Source organism: Peromyscus eremicus, chromosome 3 (assembly GCF_949786415.1).
Source record: "Peromyscus eremicus chromosome 3, PerEre_H2_v1, whole genome shotgun sequence".
NCBI lineage: Eukaryota > Metazoa > Chordata > Mammalia > Rodentia > Cricetidae > Peromyscus > Peromyscus eremicus.
Genome location: NC_081418.1, coordinates 102,940,751 through 102,946,185, shown reverse-complemented (window position 1 = coordinate 102,946,185; position 5,435 = coordinate 102,940,751).

Below are 5,435 nucleotides of genomic sequence, written 5' to 3'. Positions count from 1 at the left end.
CCATATTCATCAGATCTTTCACAGGTTTGAGGACCATTATCTATTAAATGTATCTGAGCCAAACAAATCTAGGCCTAATCTTGAAAATATCTCTAAGTTTGGTAACAATAACCAGGACAATTTGTTCTCCTATAGATATATTAGTCAAATATACCTCTCAGTTTTTTTTATATTAAAATAAAACAGTTTATGCTTTAAACTAGTATCTGAATAGCCAGATGACTAGTATTAACTTGCATTTCTTAACACAAAGGACATGCAAACTCAGACATTCAAAACCAAACATACATGTGGCCACATTTTTCATTCATACCTGTAGAGTAGACAGACATTTTACAACTATGACCCTTTGGAGTCTCAATGTAACAGCAGAATAGCAAGACAAAGAAATCTGAAACATGTTTTTTATATATATATATATATATATATATATATATCTCAAGTCATTTTTTATAAAAACATTATATTTTATCTTAACCAGCAATAATTTGAAACCAAGTCTCTTAAATGATGGCAAGTATTTGTAACCCACTGAACTCAAATGACCAAAACCCATTGTAAATTTTTATTTTTCCTGTGGAAACAAAAGCATAATTTTCCCAGTATCTTGAACTGGTAATTTAACATTTCTTTTTAAGCAATATCAGGACAGAGAAGGGCTAACAAGAGAAGCTGCTGGCCGGCAGAAGAGACCTTGAAGTTATCACAGTAAAGGAAGGGAGGGTCAGATTCTCTCTTTAGTGTTCACACAGTTTTTGTCAATTGCAGGCAGTCCCCATTGCCCTGTCCAGAGCTCCTGTCTTTGCCCGCCTGTACCGAGAGCACGCACCCCCACCCTCGTGAGAGCAGCCAGCTGGCTGCAGTCCTGATAGCAAGAGAGCTAGGGAGGGACGGAGATGGCCTTTGTTATGCCTCTCTTTCCTCCTCTTCCTCTAGGAAAATAAGGGAGGTTAGTAGACAGAAACAAGTAACATCTACACAGACAATCCAAGAACCGGAACATCAGCACTGAGACGATGGCCTCATTCACAGCCAGCAAGCCCCTCTTGCAGTATGCAAGCCCCACCTGGCAGGAGCTACCTGTTTATCTCAGTTCAATCGGGGAGTGGGGGTGGGGAACTCAATTCCCTCTATTGTGGCTCACACATCCTTCCAGTGGGCTAGGCAAAGATCTAGTAGAGAAGAAGGGAACTGTCCCAGCGTCCGTCACAGTCAAGTCAGCAATGAGAGCAATTAATACATTACACACAAGACCAAGGGCACACAAAAAATCTTTGCCCCAACAAGACAACCAACAAAGCTCCAAGAACAATGACAGCCTGACGTGCTCTGGGGGGGGGGGGGTAACCCTCCAGGCTCAATCACATCAAAAACAATCCAGACTCGAGGATCTCTGTCCTTGATCAAACAGACATCAGGGGCTTCCACATCCCTGTCAGTCAGACATGCACCTTTTTTTTGTTGTTGTTTTGTTTTGTTCATACACTTTATTATTCTGTGACAGTTCTCTCTCTACACAGCTTCTATTCTGCTCTCATGTCTAGCTCCTTTCTTGACTGATTTCTCTATATTTATCTACCTCTAGGTTCTATCTTAATTCCTTCATATAGTTCTGACCCTTCTAGGTTCTCATCTATCTAGTTCTTTCCCCTATCAGCTCCTCTCCCATCTCCTTCTCTCTCATCTGGCTCTTCCTCATCTTGTTCTTCCCCATCTGGCTCTTCCTCATCTTCCATCTCGTTCCTCTAGTCCTCTCTTTTAGCCCTTCGATCTAGTTCTTCCCCATCTCAGTTTGTTCCTCTCAAGTTCTTACCCATCTAGTTCTTCCATTCTCTTTTTTCTTTTTCTTTCTGTGCCCTGGAAGTCCCGGTATATAAAAGGGAGGGTCCAAGCTAAACTGTGTAAAGCTATTACTTAACATCCACCTCTCCTAGGCAGTGTCTCCTTGTGGAATTTACCTTAAGTCAGGAGACTCGCCTGTGGGTGGTTATCACTGTTAGTCCTCGGAAGTTGGGTGACCACCTGGGTGGTGTCTCCTTGTGGAATTTACCTTAAGTCAGGAGACTTGTATGTGGGTGGTTATCACTGTAAGTCCTCGGAAATTGGGTGACCACCTGGGCGGTGTCTCCTTGTGGAATTTAGGAGACTCGCCTGTGGGTGGTTATCACTGTTAATCCTCGGAAGTTGGGTGACCACCTGGGTGGTGTCTCCTTTAGTCCTTGAAAATGGCTAGGGGAGATATCTGATTCCAGAGAAAGCCTTTCCTGGGGCTGTTCTCCAAATGCCTGGAATGTGTATGTCTAGAGAGTGATCAGTGCACATTGTTAGCCCTTCTTAGGGAAAAATCAATTGGGAAAACTATGAAGGCACACATGATTTTTATAACAGAATACAGCTGATATATAACAAGCCAAGTAACACCAAAAACTCCTTAGGATTTGGCTTCCTCTGGAGGAATTCCCTGATTCCTCCAGGTAGTGACTTTGCCATAACCAGCTGAGTTCTTATGATATATTCCTACAGCCTGCAGCAGTTCCCCTTTTTTCGTTTAGTTAAAAAATTTTTTTCTTGGAAGAGAAGGAGAGACAGTAAAGTAACAATGATCACAACAAAACATACAAAAAAACCCACAAAATGGCTCTGACAAATTCCCGGGACAAAATACAAAGTGGCACTTCCTCCCACCGTGGGGGAAGATACCCAAAGATGCTCCTAAACCAAATCGTCACCTCTGAGGTGGCCTTAGGGCTCTGGGACGTCTCCCTTCGCCGCCAGGTTCACTGTCCGGACACGTCTGCCCCAGTGAGAGCCTGCAAAGTACAAATCGATCGACCGGTACAAAACAAAAGTAACATGACAGAGACACAGACAGGACAGAGAGCGCTCTTACCGGTAGATGTCAATAAACCTCTGGACCCTTGGGTGTCAGGCAGGGGGAGTTTGAGAGAAAATCCTCTGCAAGGGCTAGTAAATGTGAAACACGCCCATCTCCCTCTGCTTTCTTTAGAACATCTCTAATCACACCATTAAAAACTAAAAAAGGCATCCGGGACATTTTCCCCATCTGATTAATTTGTTAATATCTTTTCCAACCTCGTTCCAAGTCAGAGGGTGAATTCCTGGTCCATTAATCACTAACCAGGGACATTTCTCCTCCGCATATTGGAAGAATTTTATCAAATCCTTTTTCTTAACTCTTATTCCTCTCTCCCTAAGATTACCTTTTCATCTCCTTTAGAAAAACAGCCTCTTTAGATAAATTTTTGCCCATGATCGATGGGACGACATACTTACCTCAAGACTCTCCCGCGTTGCACGAGTGATGCGGTCTGGGCGTCTCTACCCTGATCCTCTCCGGGGCCCCTTCCGTTGTCCGTCGTCCGGCAGGTCACCGTTCCTCGAGCCCCACGTTCGGGCGCCACTTGCCCGGTCCCGCGGGCCAGTTTATTTGATGAGACTCGAGGAGGCACCTCCTGAAAGATCAATGGGGGCGAGAGAGAAAGGAGACCAGGCGCGTAAAGGAAGAGAGAGACATTCTGAGTTGCGTCGAGGTCTCCGTTTATTGACTGGGTGTTGAGGCTTATAAACAGGGCTTCAGGCAGGGAGGGGGAACAGGGGAAGCACGGAGAGAAGGATGGAAAATTCCTAAGGGAGGGTGATGTCGCTTTGGTCCCAGGCCCCTGCAGCTGGTTGATTAGCAGGTATTCCAGGAAGTTGTACAGCCCGCGGTTAGGCCAGGAACTTCCTGCCTTTGTAAGGTTTGATAAAGTAAGGACACTGCTGTCCGGAATCGGTCCCCAACAATTACTGATTCTCAATATGCTGAAAGGGTTGTATTTCATATAGAGACTGCTTAATTTATTCCTGATAATTCAGAACTAACTTTATTATTTTTACAACTACAACAGACAGTCCAAGAAAGAGATTGTCCAACATTACCCATATTCAATCCCATACTGGGTTGCCTGGGCCATTAGCAGAAGGAGATGCAGAAGTTGATCAATTATTGATAGGACCTGTGTCGGAAGCCTCAGAATTTCATAAGAAACATCATGTTAATAGTAGAGGCTTAAGGAAAAAATTTTCTATTATTTGGCAACAAGCTAAGGAAATTATAAAAAACTGTCCTGCTTGTTCTTTGTGTAATCAAGTTCCTTTACCTGCAGGAACTAATCCTAAAGGTACACAAATGAATGAAATTTGGCAAATGGTTGTATTTTATTTCATAGATTTTGGAAAATTAAAATATGTTCATCATACCATTGACACTTATTCTGGATTCCAATGGGCATGTGCCTTAAGTTCTGAAAGGGCAGATTCTATAATTACACATTTATTAGAAACAATGGTTGTAATGGGCATACCGGTACAAATTAAGACTGATAATGCACCAGCTTATGTCTCCAGTAAAATGAAACAATTTTTTGTGCATTACAACATAAAGCATGTTACTGGGATACCATAAAATCAATTGTTGAGAGATCTAACCGCACCCTTAAAGAGATGCTTGCTAAGCAGAAGGGGGATATGAGGACCCTCAGAGACAGACTACATAATGCCTTATTAACCTTAAATTTTCTAGATGTTAATGATAGAGAGACAATAGCATCAGAAAGGCATTGGACCATAGTAAAAACTGCTGATTTAAATCAACCTGTGTACTACAAGAATGCCATGACTTCTGCTTGGAAAAAGGGGGAGGTGGGGTTATGCTTATGTTTCCACAGGAGATAATAAATTGTGGATTCCATCAAAATTGATAATAAAAAAAAAAATCCTCCATGAGCAAAAGACATCTCCAAGATGCTGCAGATGCAGGGACGCTTCTGCCAAAGTTGAGATACAAGAGACCTTTGCAACAAACAATGCTCCCACCTGGGGACAGCTTAAGAATTTGTGTGACAAAAGAGAGATGATACTTCCCATTATTTACAAGCCTCTAAACGCTACAAACTTATTTCTTGCCATGCTTTCCATGGTAATGGTGCAGGTAAAAGGGATGGATCATAATTATTGGGCTTTTATCCCCAATCCTCCAATTAACATAGCAGTAAGTTGGGGAGATATGAATATTCCTGTAATGGTTAATGAATCTTCTTGGCTACCTGGTCCTTATGACAACTGAGTTCCTGCTTAGCCAATGGAGGAGGGTAAAGTGATTGACAATTATACTGCTGGAGTACAAGAAATTCCTATTTGCATGGGAAATGGAAATATAACCTCTCAAGTATGTCTATCCATAGTCAATAATACCCAGGATTATTGTAATAAGTTTTATATGCTTCATGCATCTGGTTTTAAAGGACAGGAGATTAATGCTACTTAGTTCCATACACCTACCATTCTGTGAGATGAAGGTTACCAACAAGGAACCTGACTTGGTACATTGGTAACAGTGTAAGAGTGAGAAACCTCACTGGGCGGTGGTGGCGCAC